Raw genomic sequence first — 19,837 nt, 5'->3', positions numbered from 1 at the left:
AATTGACTACAGGTAAAGGAAGAAATATCTTTTGTAAGATAGGAAAAGAATAATATTTCTTTAAGTAAAATCATATGCATATCTCAAACCATTTGCAAACATCATTCTTGATGCTGAAACAATTTAAGAATTACCATTAAAGTCAGAAAAGCCAAGTGTTTCTAATTTCCCTACTATTCTTTAATATTTTCCTGAAAATGTTATAGACAATGAAATTAGCCAAAGAAGTGTAATAAAGATTATAGATATTGGAAAAGAAGGGGCAATATTATTATTACTTATAAATGATATAATTATATATTTGAAAATCCAAGAAAATCAATAGAAAAAATAAAATAAAATAAAATCCCCAAATACCTCAGAATAAACCTAATAATAAATATACAGTTTCAAAACAAAGAACGAGATTTGAATAAATGAATACATATAATTTATTCTGGATAACAATGTACAATATTATAATTATGGTGCAATTCTTCTGATTAACATATATGCTAATTGCAGTCCCATTTAAAATTCCAACATAATATTTTTGAATTTTATCTAGAATAATAACAAATATGTAAGAATAGATGATACGTTTTGTGTTTTTCAGATTTCTCCCATGAATAATTTGATAACAAATAACACTAGCTGAGTAACAGATTATCCCTAAAACCTCACTAGCTTCATATAACAGAAAAGTATATCTCATTTAAGTCCAATGGGAGTGTGTCTAGTTGTATGTGCCTCTTGTAACCACTTAGGGATCCAGGCTCCTGGCATTACGTGGCTCCATCTTCTTTTAAGTCCTCTGAGTTCTACCTGTCAGAATTGTTCCTTAATCATTTTAGCTCATATGCATTACACATCATCCCCAGGCCAGATCTCAAACATAGTCTCACTTAACTGTTTTTGGAGCTAGGAAATGAAATTTGTCTGTATACACTAGAAGAAAATGAAATACATTTTGATAAAACCCAGCAATCTGGCAACACTTTTATAATCAGAAACAAAAAAGCAGATTTCAAAATATATAATGTATATCATTGTAACAATACAATTAACTAAGAGATGCCAATGCTTTTAAAAATATAAATAAATTTTCCCTAGTAAACAAATTGCAGAGAGAAACAAATTGTTTTTCTCCTAAAGGTGCATAGAAATGTGCCTTAGCATTTGTGCTCTGCTGGGCTAATTGGAGGAGCTAAGTGGGTGGATTTTTTTTCCTAGTTCTCAGTGCTTCATATTGTTTATGAAACAAGGCTTCACTGAAAGTTTATGTGGGCATGGTGCTTTCTCCTACATCTGGAACACAGAATGAACAAGGCACATGGAACTCAATCTGGCAAGTGTACAGTATTGAAGACATCCTGAGAACATGAGTGTCTTTCAATGATTATTACAGTCTGTGAAAACTAATTTTACGTAGTATGAATTGTGAGCTTGGTAAATTATAGGAGGATGTTTTCTAAACATTTTCAAAGTAGCCATTTCATAATATTTTTCTGAGAATCAGTTACAATGATATATTCAAAATTACTATTTAGTATGAAATATTGTACAAAATGAGGTGAATCTTTATTCTTTCCTCAAATGTAAATTGAGCACCTACAGCACCCAGATACTGTTCAAGGCACTGGGAATGTGACATGGATGAGAATGGACACCCTCCCCACTTTCAAGGAGCTTACATCCTGTTTGGGAGTGGATGGTGGGCAGAGAACAGAAAATAAACATATGAACAAGCAGGAATGATAATTTCAGATAGTGATGAGTACTTCATCCTTGTGGCTCACCCATCCATACTAACAACTAAGCCTGTTTCTTCTTCTATAAATTTGGACCAATAACTGATTCCTAGTCACTCAGAGGACTGATGTAGCATCATTTGTCATGATTTATGTGAAAATACTGTTATCTTAAAGCATCATTTATTTATTATTATTCTTTCTCTAGGTTTGTAGAACATTTTAATACACTGGTGCCATAGTTTGTTAAATGAGTATGTCGTCAATATTCTTCACTATTTTCTTCACAGGAAAAAAACTGCATTTCTGGTTGATTAAATGCATATCTAAACATTAAATAAAGACCATCTTCTAGCATTCCTTTAAAATGTAGTTTGTAAGAGGGTGTGGACGACAATTCTGAGATTTGTGGCTCCTTGGCTGACTGTCATCACTTTGGTTGGCTGTGTATTCAGTGGTGTTTTAGAAGAATTTGGTGGTTATCAGCCATTTTGTGAATATAAGTTCTTGGGGTCAGAAAGGTCATAGGACAAAATAAAACAAAACAAAACAAAACAAACAAACAAACAAAAAAACCACAGACTATTCTTGTGTTACAAGTTCTCTCTGAAATATTGTTCCATAAATAGTTTACAAAACTTGATTGTGGAGAGAGAGCATTCCACAAGTTGAACGATGAGAATCTTGGCTACCCTCCATAAGCCTTTTAAAGATGTTATCAATTTAGTGTTTAATGCACTATACAGTACAATTTGGTCAGCAACATGAAGTTACTCTTGGTAAAGTCTTTCGTTTTGGCAGAGTTAATGGCAACTTAGTTTGGCAAAGCTAGTGGATTCCTCAATTACACCCTAAGTTATACCAGAAATCACTGTGATTTTCTATCAAAAGCTATTTTAAGAATCATTGAAGAATATAGAAGAGATAGAAAACTCTTACTCAAAATCAAGCCCTGTGTCAGACATCACTATGGATTTTTAAAAACTAAGACATTTTATTTCCTAGGAAATGGGGCTGTGTTCATTTCCATTCTTTCCAAGAGGGGGTCAATTTTGGACCAGTAAGCACAAATTGAGGCCAATTCCTGGATGTGCTGTTGGTAAAATACCTAAAATGTGTCAAAAGCCCTCTGGAATAGTGGTTCAGCTTCTCTGAAGAAGCATTCATTTTAGGGAGAAAATTTATGTTGATGATTTTCAAATTATTGCAACTCCTCAGGCAATTTTCCAGCTGGCCAACCCCTGTACACTGACTTGAGAACAAGTGCCAATTTTGGATTTTTGGCAGTCACTAGCATGACCTGGTCAACTTCAAGAGGCAGCTCAGGGAGAGATTTCAGCATCCACATTTTAACACAATTACCAGTTTGCTTCTGGATGGAATCCAGCACTTTATTTTTAATATATGAGGCTCAATATCTCTTTAAAATCACTTTCTCCTTATGTTCTGTTTGTGAGAAACTGAAGAGCTCTAAGTTAGTAAAAATCTAAAACAAAGTGTTCTTTGATTTATTAGTTTCAAAGATAGAAATTTCTCTGATTGGATTGTCTAACATGTTTGTTAACTCTTGGAGGTTCAGATATTCCTTATTCAGGTTATTGTTTGCATGTGGGTTTTGAATGTTAATATTCAATGTTTAGAATTGAAGATGGGGATTATTTTTGTAATGTTTATAGAAAATTTGGAATAAATGTTAAATATCTGCTAATTTTAAAAAATGATCATTTATTTTAAATGTTTCCATTCATTAGGTGATCATGCTCTGTTTTTAGTGGAATTAATTTATTTACAGACTCAAAGAGTAGTAATAGTGATTATCTGTAAACTCTTGAGCTGTCTATAAATGCTATTATAAAGGAATAAAACTATGTGTTCCCGTGCTTTCTCCACATAACAGACCTATAGGACATCACAGTGTCTAGCTTTGAAACACACACATTCATGCACACACACACACATACACACACACACACAGATATTCAGAGTGCGTATCCAACATCTAGGAACAGCATATGTTTATAACTAACAATAATAGAATGTAGGAGGGTTTGAAAAATTCAAAATTTCTAAAGAATAGCTTACCAGTGTTAAAGAAAATATCTTTTGAAAGTGTGACCATTAACAGATTACCTAATTTAGCCTTAGTTTCCTCATCTGTAAAATGAAGATAATAATACCCAACCCATATGGTTATATTAAGCAAGAACAGTGCCTAGTCTGTAACAAGTATTTAACAAATGATAATGCTTTTGAGAATCAGTATGGGCTTTGGAGTCAATTTATCCTGGGTTTGAATTCTGGCTCTATATCTTACTAGCTGTGTGACTATTGGGTAATTAATGAATTGGATTTCATTTTCCATTTAGTATGGTTAGATGAGTAAATGAAGTAAAGTTTGTAAAGTGTTTAGCCCAGGAGTCAATAAATGTTGTGATTGGGATTAATAAAACAGTGTCCATTTGAGGATTCCCAAATGTTAGCACTGGGTGACACCAGCTGGTTCAGTGGTTTTCAATTTGCCTCCCATGATGCTGAATTTGGATGGACACTCTATCTCTGCTTTATTTGTTTGGGGGCATGTAAAATATATTATTTCTCCACATGAATTTTCACTTGAAGAAAGAATTGTGTTGCTAAGAGGAGTTTGAAAAACATCCACTTGGTCCAGACTCATTAAAGATGCAGTAATTGAAGTTAAGGAAAGTTAATAATGAAGCAGTTAGGACTGGTATTCAGGTCAGCAGAATTCTGACTACAAGTTATATGATATTTCCACTATTTCATTCTCAGTTGCAGTTTAGTTTTTATTTTAATTAAATGACTTCAGAAATTGAGACATCTGTAACTGTTTTCTTCAACCATGCACTAATCAAAGAGGAAATTTTCCATATTTTTAAAAAGAATTATTAAAGAAGAAATTAGGGAAAAGGCAAATTTTATCACTGACTCTAAGTATTCATTTTAAGATGTACATATATTCTCCAATATTAATATTCACTCATTTGTAATAAATATTAATTTTCCTGTATACACAAAAGGTTAATTTTTCAGGTCTAAAATAAATTCTCGATGTAGTCTAATGTCTTTTTTCCCCATGTACAACACTTATATAGCATTGTCTGAATCTTTCTGTTTTATGACATTAAATTCCTTAAATAACTTATCTGTCAGCTTGGTCAGGTGTTGGCCATTGTTATGTTTAGAATTCCTCTTATTGTAGTATTAGACAGTAGTATCTGATCATCATTTACCTCCTCATTTTAAATATATTTCCCTTATAGTCTTGGATATCATTACCGCTTAAGTCCACATTCTTCTAAACTTTATAAAAGGCCCTAGATAGGAACAATACACAAAGAAGCTTCTTGGTATACACAAATACTCAGAAGTAAAGAGATCAAGTAACCCAAATGGATTTACTTTGAGGAACAGAAGAAAAATATTATCATGGCAATTATAAGAAATATTATAACATAATGGGAAGGATTTTCTGTGACTATAAATAGAAAAACAGAAAATTGTAATTAATCAGATCATCTGTCTACACTATCCAACTTCTTAAGATTATTATACCATACCTTGGCAAAGGAAGGAGGAAAAAGCAATACTTTCTTCTATTTTGCAATATTTGACATTTTATGTAATTATAAAAACAATTAGGAAACATGTCACTTAAATGGTTTTTGATAGCATATATCCATCTCATAGTTGATATGTTCCGACACCTATTTATTAAGATGTATAAGTTTTCAAAAAAATTGAATATTAACAGATGCATATCTTCCTTTAAAATGCTGGGTTTAGTCACTGTCTAAATATTGAAATTGTTATTCAATTAAAACTCAGCTGAAGTTATGATCTTCTATTTGAGTAAATTATCATTAATTTCTACTTCATTAATTCAGCATTTTGGATTATTTGACCAGGACTTTGATAGGTTCACAAAATTTTGTGAATAGTGTAAAATAGCATCATGATAGAAACATTAAGCCAATTAATAGAACAGACATGAAACAATTTGGAAGAACTTTTCTATATATAATAATTTCATTTAAAAAGGTTACCAATAGGCTATCTTCTTCCATTACTTTAAGTCTGTAGTACTGTTAAATACCTTCTCTGTCTCGAATGTTCACCTCTTCTGGATCTATAGTACCACATTGCTATCTGGCAAGGTTAAAAATCCACTACCACCTCTTGTTGGTAATACAGACAACCAAGCCTAGGGAATTTCTTATGCAATCTCACCTTCACCAGGCTATCTCTGGTTATGGCTTTTGCAGTCTGATTACATACCAATTGATTTCTAAGCTGGTCTCAGAAGCTCTATTATGAACTGTTCTAAGTGTATGCTATCTAGCAGAGGCCCTTCCTCTGCTCACACATTGACTTGCAATGGATGGATATAATACATTTCTTCTGGTTTTATTCCTTTTTGGGGGTGTTCTGGTGTCTCCTGTTTCCTAAGTTTGGCTTAATGTACTTCTTGTTATTTATTTTCCTCCTTTTTCATATCCCCATGGTGTATAGCTTCAGTTGCCTCTTTACGCTGAATCTGTATCAGCTTTGGTCCCTCTCCTGAACTTTGGCCCCATATTATAAACCACTTGCCAGACATTTTTTGGGCATTTTACTCTCACCTCAAATTAACAAGTTTCATGTACTTTTCATTTTTCTCTAACATTGCCAATGACAACAGAATTATCTTTGTAATCTCTTTCAATATTCTCTTTCGTGTTCCACTCTTCCACATTAAGTTCTTTACCAGATTGATGTTTTTATAATTTTTCTCAGATACAATATTTGTTAACAGTCTTTGCTTATTTCACGTCATTCGTTGACTGTTAATTGTAATTCACCAACCAGTTCAACAACTAAAGTCTCTCTTTTCTAATCCATTCCATATACTTCAGCTAGATTACTCCTCCTAAAACATTGATTTATGCATATCACTCTCTGGATCAAAACCACCAATCACTATCTATGCCCAATGGATTGGAGTCTAAACTTCTCATTTTTCATTTAAAACCTCATATATTCTGGTTTCATCCCACCTTTCCTCATTTATTTCAGAATACTCCCTCTTCTGCAAACATAATAATTTATTTGTAATGCATTGATATGCCTTACATAAATATTCTCATGGCCTTTGTACACAGAATTTGCATCACCTACAATGCTAACTATCATCCTGTCCATTAATCTGAATTTGAGTCATTTTCAAGGACAGCTGAGTCCCATTTTTTTCATAAAATTTTTCTGATAGTGAGTCTTTTTTATTGAACTCCTAAATAGCTCGTTTCATTCATTTAGCAATATTGTCAATGCAAAATATTAATATACACTGACTTATTTATTTATTTTTATGTTTTATCTAGTTTTTCTTTACTTAAATAGATTTGGGGGTATAAGAGGTTTTTTGTTATGTGGCTGACTTGCATAGTGCAGAAGTCTAGGCTTTTAATATATTCATTACTTGAATAGTACACATTGTACCCAATAGATAATTTTTCATCTGAACCCCCCCCATCTTCTCTCCCCCTGCTGAGTCTCCAGTGTCCATAAAGTCACCCTGTATGACCATGCACATCCATTGCTTAGCTCCCACTTATAAGTGAGAACATGCAGTGTTTGGTTTTTTGTTTCTGGGTTACTTCACTTAGATTGATGGCCTCCAGTTCCATCCAAGTTGCTGTAAAAGATATTATTTAATTCTTTTTGATGGCTGAGTAGTGTTCCACGGTGTGTATAATACACCACATTTTCCTTATCCACTCATTGGTTGGTGGGCACTTAGTTTGGCTCCATATCTTTGCAATTGTGAATTGTGCTGCAATAAACATGTAGATATGGTGTCTTTTTTTGTAAAATGATTTCTTTTCCTTTGGGTAGACCACCAGTAGTGGGATTTCTGGATTGAATGGTAGATGTACTTTTAGTTCTTTGAGAAATCTGTATACTGTTTTTCGTAGAGATTATACTAATTTACATTCCCATGAACAGTGTATAAGTGTTCCCTTTTCACTGCAGTCATATTGTTTTTTTAACCTTTAGTAATGGCCAATCTGATGGGGTAAGGTGGTATCTTATTGTGGCTTTAATTTGCATTTCCCTAATGATTAGTGATGCTGAGCATTTTTGCATATGTTTGTTGGCCATTTGTGTGTCTTCTACTGAAAAATATCTGTTCCTGTCTTTTGCCCACTTTTTAATGAGGTTATTGGGTTTTTCTTACTGATTTGTTTGAGTTCCTTATAGATTCTGGATATTAGGCCTTTGTCAGATGTACAACTTGTGAATATTTTCTCTCATTTTGTATGTTGCCTATTTAATCTGTTGATTATTTCTTTTGCTGTGCAGAAGCCTTTTGATTTAATTAAGTCTTATTTATTTATTTTTATTTTTGTTTTATTTGCTTTTGGGATCTTGGTAATAGATTCTTTACCCAGGCCAATGTTGAGAATAGTTTTCCCTAAGTTTTCCTCTAATATTTTTTATGGTTTCAGGTCTTACACTTAAGTCTTTAATCCAGCTTGAGTTAATTTTTGTGTATGGTGAGAGATAGGGGTCCAGTATCATTCTTTTGCATGAGGCTATCCAATTTTCCCAGAATCATTTATTGAATAGGCTGTCCTTTTCCCAGTGTATGCTTTCATGTGCTGTGTCAAAGATCAGTTGGTTGTAAGTATTTGGCTTCATATCTGGGTACTCTGTTCTGTTCTATTGGTCTGTGTGTCTACTTTTGTACCAGTGCCATGCTGTTTTGATTACTATTGCTGTATATAATTTGAAACCAGGTAATGTAATGCCTCCAGATTTGTTCTTTTAGCTTAAGATTACTTTGGTTATTTGTGCTCTTTTTTTTTTTTTCCTGCTTCCATATAAATTTTAGAGTTGTTTTTTTCTAACTCTCTGAAAAATGACTTTGGTATTTTAATAGGAATTGCATTGAATCTGTAGATTACTTTGGGCAGTATGGATATTTTAACAGTATTAATTCTTCCAGTCCATGATCATGGAATGCTTTTCCATTTGCTTGTGTCACTGATGATTTCTTTCATCAATGTTGTATAGTTTTTTTAGTAGAGGTCTTTCACCTCCTTGGTTAAGTATATTCCAAGGCATTTTATTTATTTATTTATTTTGCAGCTATTGTAAATGGGATTGAATTCTTGATTTTATTCTCAGCTTGGATGTAATTAGTGTATAGAAATGCTACTTATTTGTGTATGTTGATTCTGTAACTTGATTTCATAATTTTACTGAATTCATTTATCAATTCTAGGAGTCTTTTAGAGGAATCTTTAGGGTTTTCTATGTATAAGATCATATCATCAGCAAAGGGGGATAGTTTGTCTTCCTCTTTTCCTGTTTGGATGCCCTTTATTTTTATCTCTTGTTTGATTACTCTGACTAGGACTTCCAGTACCATGTTGAATAGAAGTGGTAAAAGTGGGCTTTTTCTAATGTCTTTTTCTGGGGAATGCTTTCAACTTTACCCCATTCAGTATGATGTTGGCTATGAGTTTGTCATATATGGCTTTTATTATTTTGAGGTATTTTGCTTCTAAACCTAGGTTGTTAAGGGTTTTTATCATGAAGGGGTGTTGGATTTTATCAAGTGTTTTTTTTCTGCACATATTGAGATAATCATACGGTGTTTGTTTTTGCTTCTGTTTATGTGGGGAATCACATTGATGGATTTCTGTATGTTGAACCATCCTTGTATCCCTGGGATGAAACTCCCTTGATCATAGTGTATTATTTTTTGATGTGCTGTTGGATTCAGTTTGCTAGTATTTTGGTGAGGTTTTTTGTATATATGTTCATGAGGGATATTGGTCTATAGTTTTCTTTTTTTATCGTGTTCTTTCCCAGCTTTGGTCAAGGTGATACTGTCTTCATAGATTAAGTTAGGGAGGATTCTTTTCTTGATGTTGTGAAACAGTTTCAGTAAGATAGGTGCCAGTTCTTCTTTGTAGGTCAGGTGGAATTCAGTAGTAAATCTATCTGGTTGTGTGCTTTTTGTTGTTGGAAGATTTTGTTGTTGTTGTTGTTGTTGTTTTTTACTGATTCAATCTTGCTACTCATTAATGGTCTGTTCCGGATTTCTATTTCTTCCTGATTCAGGCCTGGGAGGTTATGTGTTTCCAAAAATTTATCCATTTCCTCTAGATTTTCTAATTTGTGTTCATAAAGGTGTTCATAATAGTTTCTGTTGATTTTTTATATTTTTATGATATCAGTTGTAATGTCTCCCTTTTTATTTCTAATTGAGTTTATTTGAATCCTTTCTCTTCTTAGTTAATCTAGCCAGTGATCTGTCAATTTTGTTTATCTTTTAAAACAGACAACTTTTTCTTTCATTGACCCTTTGTTTAAATTTCACTTAGTTTTGCTCTTGTCTTTGATATTTCTTGTCTTCTGTTAGCTTTGGGTTTGGTTTGTTCTTGTTTTTCTAGTAACATAAGTTTGTTAATTTGTGATCTTTCTGTCTTTTTGATGTAGATATTTAGTGCTATGATCTTCTGTCTTATCACTGCCTTTATTGTATCCCAGAGATTTTTGTAGCTTCTACTGTCATTTTCATTCAATTAAAATAATTTTTTTTTTTGCATCTTGACCTTTCATTGACCCAAAGATCATTCAGCAGCAGGCTGTTTAGTTTCCATGTATTTGTATAGTTTTGTTGAGAATTGATGACTGTGTGCCTTGGTGATGTCCTGTTTGGAGTGATTCTTCCAGGAGTTCATTGACATTCTTATATCTGCAATCTAAATCTCTAGCAAGACCAGGGACATTTTCCTACATATTCCCTCAAATAGATTTTCCAAGCTTTTTGCTTTCTCTGCTTCTCCCACAGGAATATCTGTGATTCTTATGTATGGGCATTTTATTTATTTATCCCTTATTTCTTGAAGATTTTTTTTTTATTTCTATTGATTCTCATTTCTTTATTTTTGATTGACTGGGTTAATTTGAAAGCCTTGTCTTCAAGCTCTGAAATATTTCTTCTGCCTTGTCTAATCTGTCATTAAAACTTTCCATTCCCTAAATGACTTGTTCATTTCCAGATGTTCTGTTATGTCTTTTTTTTTTTTTTTTTTGGTAAATTATCTATCTGTACTGAGTTTTTTCATTCATATTCTGAATTATTTTTTTGGCTTATTTGTGTTAATTTTTAACATTCTCATTGATCCCATTGAGCTTACTTGTGATCATATTTTGAATTTCATATCTGACATTCCAAAAATTTCCTTTTGGTTGGAGTTCATTGCTGGAGAGCTAGTGTGATCTTTTGGGGGCATAGAGAACCTGTTTTATCATACTGCCATAGCTCTTATGTTGGTTCTTTCTCATCTGGAATCCCCTCTCTCAGCTCAAAACAGCTTTGCCATTCATCAGCGGGGAACTTTGCTGCTCATTGTAGAGAGGTAGAGGTACACTGCCTTTCAGCTCATACAGGTAGGTGCCCACTGTGGTATTGCTGGCAGTTTGGGTCAGCTGGACCTTAGACTCCTGAAAGACTTTTTAGGTCCCTGTGGTGGTGGACTAGGTTAGGTAATTTGCAGATACCAGGCCCTGGATGGTGTGCTTTGTTCCTGGAGGAACCAGACTGAAACCCGGCTGACAAACTTGCCTTCAAGCCCCGCTGAGTTCTTGATCTACTCACCCAGAAGAATGCTCAGGCAGGAGAAGGGCAGATGCCCTGTGAGCCTGAGACAGGTGGGGTGGGCCCTTCTTAATGAGATTAGCAAAGGCAGGCAGCTATGGGATGCATAGCTACTCACACTTCCCTCTCTCAGCAGTGACAGTGGTCTCTGTCTTTTGGGGATAGAAAAGTGCCCAGATTCCCAGCTTCCACCCTGACCCAGATGCAGCAGAGGTGGTGGGAGAAGCTCATTCCACTGTTTTTAGGGCTACTGATGTGGCTAGGGGCTATGGCTGAAATGTCCAGCCAAGGGAGGTATGGTTATGCCAGGGACTTGCCTCCAGGGAGGGTAGACTTCTCCCAGAATAGATAGGCAGCTCAGGGAGAGGACTGCTAGCCCCACCCTGCTTCAGCAGAGGTAGTAGCTTTAATCCTTGGGAAACTCAAAGGCTTTTGTTGTGACTTTTTAGTGGTAAATGAGTGTGGCCCAAGCTCTGTGGAATCCTGGGTGTGAGAGGTGCTTTGTCAGAGGTGAGTCATGTGCTTCCAAGTGCCCTGGATTAATATACCCCGGTGGAACCCTCACTGGTTCCAAGTGGAAACAGCTCTGGCTGCCTTGGCAGCAAAAGGTGGAGGAGGGGAAAAATAGGAGAAGGCCCAAAATGGTGGAGAGCTAGTGCCCTGGTCCCCTTTGTCCTAAGGGGCCCTCTGGTGTGCTACAGTCTCCTTTTAGCCAGGGGTGGCCTGCCCTGAATGTCAACACTCTGGGTGACCCATAGTTCTGCTAATATGCATCAGTCTCCCAAGGCTGCTGCAGTCTAAGTGGGTGCTAGGGAGCATTGGTTGTGGATCCAGTGATGTAGAGACCCAGGGGCTGAGATTCCTGGGTCAGGACAGCTGGAAAAACACTGTCTGTCCATGAACGGGGGAAATGACCTGCACCCTCCATGCAGAACCTGGGCACAGTGAGCAGAATACTATTTGGAGTGTCTAGCCCCTCCACTACAAGCCTGGAACTGGCTTGTCCCACAGCTCACTCTCACCAAAACCTCATGCTTGGATGTAGAGACTGCAATGTTTGCAGCACTGGGTGGTTGGATGAGGGGAGGTCCCCATCTCCACATCCCAAAATGGTAACTTGGGCCTATGAGCAAAGAAGGTGGGGCCTCTTTTATGCAAACATGCTGGGTGGCATACTGTCCACTCGCATCTCAGTCTCACTGAAGCTTGTAGCAGGACAGTGGGAACTGTCCTAAGAGTAGGCAATAGAGCTTGGGCTCCCCCACCCACTCCTCAGATGGGCGGAGCTACTCAGCCTGAATTCAGCCCTAGGGCAGGGAACTGCCTAGATTTAAATTCCCAAACTGGCTCCTTGGGCCTGTGACTAGAAAGGATGTGGTCTCTTCTAGGCAGACAGTTGGGGCAAGATACAGGGAGGTTGTGGGGGAGTGCCATCCACTTGCATCTCCGTCTCACTGCTGCCTGTAGCAGGGTGGTGGGAATTGTCCTAGATGTGTGTAGGAGAGCTTGGGCTCCCTTTGTCCTGTTAGCTGGCTGAGCTGTGTCAGCTCAAATTCAGCCTGAGTGCAAGGTGCTGCCTGGCTTCAAACTCCCACAATGGGCTTGCGGTCAGAGAGTGCAGGTCCCTTCTCAGGCAGACTGTGCTGGCAGGAAACTGTGGGGAGTACAGTTCACTTGAGACTCCATCCCATAACAGCTGGCTGCAGAATGATGGACGCTATCCTAGATGGGTGCTGTAAAGCCTGGTTTCCCTGCCCCTCCATAGCCAGGCAGGGGCTGTGGCTACATCGAACCCAAACTTAGCCGGTGAGCAGGGCACCAGCCAGTATAAAGTCATAAAATGGCACATTGGGCCTGTAACCAGAAAGGCTGGAGCCCCACCCAGGCAGGCAGCGTGGGCAAGAAACTGTGGAAAATGCTGTCTACACAAGTCTAAATGTCACCCACAGGCCATGGTAGGGTGGTGGAGACCTTCCCAGGCACGTGTGGGAGTGCCTGGGCTCCTCTATCCCTCCTCCAAGTCATGTAGTGGCTGCAGGCATGCCCACCATTCCCCAGTATCTAGGCTGTCAGAATGGCACCTGGCTCAAGCTGCTGTAGGCTCAGATGCCTGTGGGATTCTGTGTGAGTTCCCTTTCTGGAACAATGTCTCTGTGCAATCTCTGAGTAACTTCTTATGTTAGGCCATAGATCTGCATAGGTTGGGGCAGGGAGGGGTTCTCTTGTAGCCAAGCTTATAAAAGCTCGTCTTAGAGAGTGGGACTCTGGGGACTTCTCTCTTACTATTTCCCCACATCCAGGAGCTTCTCCCGGCTGTTAGCCAGCCCCTGGCTGGGCAGGTTGCCCTAAATCCTCTTTTTACTCACTTTTGGTGTTTCCTGTCACTTCTCTGGTGAATCCTAGTGTTCTCTACTAGACAATCCATTAGGAATTTCTCTTTTCTGAAGTACGATACAATGGTTTGGGATTTGGTATTGGTGTGTCCAGGTAGTGACAGGCCAGGTTGTAAAATATCTGCCCATTTTCAATTTCTTATTTTAAAAGTTTATGTCAGCCAGGAGTAGTTGCATGCACCTGTAGTCTCAACTACCTGGAAGGCTGAGGCAGGAGGATTGCTTGAACCCAGGAATTTAAAGCCAGCCTGGGCAACATAGTGAGACCCCATCTCTTAAAAAAAAGTTTGTATTAGGATGTTTTATGTAACTGCAATCTCAAAAAAGTCAACATGTGACATATCTAAAAGAAGAGATAGTGTAATTATGATATTTTTAGAAATATAGTATCTAAGTAATTCTGTCATAGTCAATACTTTTCCAGTTTCTGACATGACTTTAAGGAACAGTGACAGAACTCGGAACATGATAGATTTAGAGGTGAGTACTCAGTATGTTGAGGGTAATCAAAGCCATATCTTATCAGAAATGACTGAATGATTTGAGGATGGTATTTAGCTCAAAAAGAGAGATGCTCTATAGAAATACAGTACATATTTTGAAGGGCTATTTTATGGTTGAAATGTCAATTTTCTTTGTTTGGTTTCCAAAGGCAGAACCAGAAACAGTGAGAGTCAAGGAGGCCTATTTTAGCTTAGTATCAAAAACCATATTCTACTAAAGGGGCTGAAATATGGAATGGGCAGCTATACAGTGTATAGATACTAAAAGGCTGTTGCAAGTATTTAGAAAGAAATGGTTACTTCTTTACCTTTATTCATGTTCCCTTTGAGCTTATTTTTTTCTTTTCTTATGCCACTTATCACTGTCTATCTTGCTGAATAGTGTAACCAAATATTAATGTGTGTGTGTGTGTGTGTGTGTATGTGTGTTGTCTTAGAACTCATTCTTTCTCACTTTTAGCGGAAGCTACAGAGGTTAAGAACTATATAATCCTTGCTAAGTGCCCTCACCTCTACACCTATGCTGGATAAGCAAAGAATTTGGAAGAACGGTTCTGTGAATGTTAATAATCAACCACTTGATCTATTGGATGAGGATTGAAGGATTGACAGGAAGGATTCCTTTAGAGAGAGTTATCCTTTAGTAAGGGGAAGGGAGTAGGATGCTTTACCCTCACATATAACCAGTGAGAAGAGCTTCAAAGTTTATTTCTGTCCCTGAAGTTTAGGGAACTTGTGTCTCATTCTTAAGAGGAGAATTCTCAAGGTGAAAAACTATAGGTGGCGAACATATTCGGCAATGAAAACCAAAGGAAAGAAGGCTATCTTGCAAGCAAACTTCACCTTCACAGTTAGAAAAGGTATCTATAAGTTTTTCTTGAGACTCACAGGAGAGAGTCAGGGAAATCCTTGAAATGAATTTGATCCACAAAAGCTTCCAGGAATGGTGAAGTCACCAGGAAGGGGAATAGATCAGTGGAAGCCCAGAGGCGAAAGTTTAAGTTACTGAAAAGAGCAGAGTCATTATCTGCACCAAGGAAATTGCAATTGGAGAGATCTCATGGGCTAACCTTTGAGAAACCGATTAAACACCCCCAAAGAAGTGAGCTTTGAGCACATGAAACCCAAAGTGCATCAGTGCTAATGACGACAATTCCAGCTAGCCACATAAGCCTGGGGATGGGGGAATTATTTCCATTGTCCCTCTTACCCTTGGCTTCATCTTGGAGGGATGTGATACTGTGACTTGGGAATGGAGGTGTATCTGGCTTAGTAATGACCTTTACCTTTGGAAACTTTCCAACCTGAAGTAGTACTAGGCTAGATGAGGAAAGAAGTCCATTGTTGACAGTTCAGAATTGTGATTATTACACTGGACTGGACATTTTAATTACCAAAACAAGACTACTAATATGAATAAAATGACGAAAGTATTATTAATCTTCTAAGACTAAACACTGTAGGAATTGCTTGAGATGTCATCAGGGGCAAAAAAAGAATTACCCCACAGAGTTGTTTACTTATGATAAATAAGCCTGAAATCTATGGATTTATGAGGCATGCCTCTGTGAAGAATGTCATGTAAACTATACACAGCCCTCTGGGGTATAAAATAACAATATTTCATAATTTAATTTCTCCCTGCTGTATGTTTTCAAACTCATCTGTTATTTTAGGCCAGGGGTGAATGTCTGACACGGGGAAGACAGACGTGGAGGGAGACGCCTTCGTTCTTCAGGACTTGCTGTGCCTTTTGGTTGTTTATCTCCTTGAAATTATTTAAGGATTAGGATGGGGTAAGATCTCTGATTTATGTGCATCTAATTTCACAATCAGTTTCTATGGGTTATTTCAGAACTTATGTAATGATTAGAACAAACTGACTTTTATTTATCTGAACATGATTAAATAAACTGTGAAACTGCCCAGAATTTTATATAATTCTAAGAAAAGCAGGTTGGGAAAGCTGGTTTGAAGACACATGGTGGGAAAGAATAAACTTGTTTTCTACTTGTGCCCTTGTGAGTCCAGAATGTTTAATAAGCCACTCACAATATTTATTTTTGCACGTGCCTTTTATTCTCTTTTAGACCATAAGCTCCCTGATTGCAATTGCCATGTCTTCATTTTTATATTCTCCTCAGTTTCTATTACGGAACTAAATTAAATATATAAAGGGTGCAAGCATTGCATGGGGATTAGAGTGGGTTCATTCCAACCTTTATGGTAGCCAATTCAATTAAATATTTAAAATATTCTGTGTTTAAGTATTCATAGTTTGAGCCTATAGTTAAAAATATCAATTTAACAAATACCATTCTCTTAAACGAGCTTTTTATAATGACAGATTTCCATGACTCAGAATTGAATTATTTCAAGCAATGCTTTTTTAAACACAGTATCAATGTACATATCTGGGTAATTCCAGGAAGTTAGTTGCTTATAACTGGATTTGAATTGTGCAAATAATATATATGAAAACATCATTACATTAGGAATTACTTGAATTCTGGTACAATTACAATTTATTAGCCTGTGACCTATGAAGAGAGTTCATTTTTGACTAATTTTGTGGCTCCCTGAATCTCAATATCGTAATCTCAATCCATAAAATGTGAGAAATAGTGATTGCCTTGCTTACTTTCTCAATAGCTGTGTGCAATAAATTCATTCAATATATATTTATCAAGTGTCTAATATGTAGTAGAATGGTAACTGTTTGTCAGCTGTGAAGAACTATTTCTATTCCTTTCCTTATTTACTTTCCTTTGTTGAATTTAAAATCAACTTTATTAAGGCATAATTTACATACCAAAAATGCATCCAATTTAAGTGTGCAGTTTGACATGTTTTTATCAAATGTATGTATGCATAGCATATATGTACACTAGTGTAACAAATGTAACAGTCCAGATAGTAAACATTTCTCCCCCCCCAAAACCTTCCATTATAACACTTTGCAGTTAATTCCCAGACTCACTTCTACCTAAGCAATCATTTATTTCTATTACTAGAAATGAATTTTTTCCTGCCCTGGAACTTCATATAAATGGAATCCTAAGGTATATACTCTTTTGTGTCTAGCTATTTTGATCAGCATTGTACTTTTGTGACTCATCTATACTGCTACTTGTATCAGTAGTTTCTTCCCTTTAATGAGTGAATAGTAATCTGTTGAATGGAAATTAGGGTTGTTTTACATTTTGCAGTATAACTTAATAGGAGATTTGTTGCACTGTAATGGAGTCAATAGGGAGAACCATAGAGGGACTAATTCTTATTAATAACCAAAATACAAAATATACATAGGCAATGACAGTGTTAACTTTTTGGACAAGTCACATCAACTTTTATTTTGTAAGAAAATGGTAGGACCATTGGGTTATTTTTTGTGCTGTTAGCCACTCTTTTTATGATTATATAGATACCAGTTAAAATGAGTGGTAGTGGAGAAATCTGCTAGTTTGTTTTTTACATAGTTGTTATAGTAATGTAAGTTAACTTTTGTGCACTATCTATATAAAATGCTGTCAATGTTTTTCCTATTTTCAAGAACTTTTGTAAGAATGATTTCTGGAAGAATAATTCCAGGGTACATATATTTTAAGGGTAGTTCCTAGAACACATACAAAAAAACACTGTTTAGTAATTGGGAATAATTCCAAAAGCAATATAAAAACACATTACTTTCCTCCATATTTACAAGCACTAATATGGGAAAATATATTAAACCAAATCTTTGGGGACTTAAGTAATATTATGTGTCGTATACTCGATGTTTGAATAAGTGTTTACAGATTTTCCTGTAGTGGACTTTGATTTTTATTCTTTCACATTTTGAAGCTTGCTTGATTGTGAATGTGTATGTTAAGTTGGGAATTTGATTCATGCTTAACAGGGAGGTTTTATTTTTGATGGCCTTCCTTTTACCTTTTAGTACACTACATAATCCTCTACTTCTAGACTACGTCACTTTTACAAAGCCTGCTAACCTCAGGGTTGACAAAAGTTTTTATTTCTTTTTTGCCAATCACACATACCTTACATATTGGTATTTTAATGAGGTAATATACTGCTATACTTTCAAGAGAGGGAAGGCAATTTCCTTTTTTGGTGGGCAGTCTTCTTTTAAATATCTGATTTAGTTTTTTAACTTGATTTAGTTTTGAAAAGAAATATGACTCACTCCTTATTTTGTACATGAGAAATAATTACTGGAAAATTCAGTAGCAAATGCAGTTATTTCTAGCTTTCAACAAGGAATATCTTTACTTCTTCTACTAGATTATTTGAACAATAGTTGTAGTTCAGTTTTTAATTTCTTTCTTTAAATTATGAAGATATATAATTTCCTTTGAAGTTAATTTTGCTCCAAAATTGAAACTATTTAAAAGTCATTAGGTTTAAGTAAAGTTATATGCTCAGGTTTCTGTTGTTGAAAATGTAAATGCTCTCTCAAAACTGTGAATACCATCTTTTCACAGGACAATTAGGCATATTGATCACAATTTTAAAATTTCAGTGCCCTATAATACAGCAATTCTAGAAAACAATCTAATAGAACACATGTTTAAGTATTCAAAATTGCTTGTAAAAGAAAGTTCATTGCAATATTATCTGGAATATTTAAAAAATGCAAATTATCTACATAGACACTCTATAGTGGTGGGGGTGCTATCTGTTTGATCTGTCTTGGATTTTAGTGCCTAAAACACAGCCTGGCATATAATAGAAATTCACTAAATATTGGTTTAATATGTTAAATATATTCCTAAGAATTTTGTTCTTTTTTATGTTATTATGAATGGAATTGTTCTCTTAATTTCATTTTCAGGTTGTTATTGCTCATACATAAAAATATAATTGATCTTTGTATATTAATATTGATGCTGACTTTGGTTCATTCTTTACTGTAATAATAAAAACCTTTTTCTTTATTCTTTCTTTCCTTAGATCCTCCTCCCCTAAGATAAGCTGTCATAAATTTTTTTAATCATAAAAATATACAATAATTATTTATTAAAAATGATATATATCCTCTTAATAAAGTTAAATGATATAGAGAAGTATAAATTTTAGGTACATAGTGAGGGATTCTGAGTCTCCTAAGGACGAAAGTAGGTGCTGTTGCCCCATCTTGGTCCTGCCCCACCCTAATTTTCCCTACCTGGGGAAGGAGGGAATACTCTATGAATCTGTCAGTCAGAACTTGGCAGGCCAGCAAAAGAATGAAAAGGACTTTCTAGCCCACAGGCTAAGCAGCATGAGTATCACAAAGTCCAGAAAATGATCTAGAACCCACATGCATAGTTAAGGCTCAGGTCATGTGACTCCCAACTGTCTAATCAAAGTGGTTCCATGGTGACCTCTGAACCACAAGGGAGCTCCCTAGCCGGGCACTATAAAATAAGACGCAGACCATAGCCAATTTCTCTCTTTGCGCCCTTCCTTTGACTCTCACTTTGCTGGGACAATGGGTCCAGTCGTCACCTGTGGCATATATACTATGCTCTGTAAACCTGTATCTTGTTGTTGCCC

This window comes from Eulemur rufifrons, chromosome 3, assembly GCF_041146395.1.
Source record: "Eulemur rufifrons isolate Redbay chromosome 3, OSU_ERuf_1, whole genome shotgun sequence".
NCBI lineage: Eukaryota > Metazoa > Chordata > Mammalia > Primates > Lemuridae > Eulemur > Eulemur rufifrons.
This window is presented reverse-complemented; position numbering follows the sequence as displayed.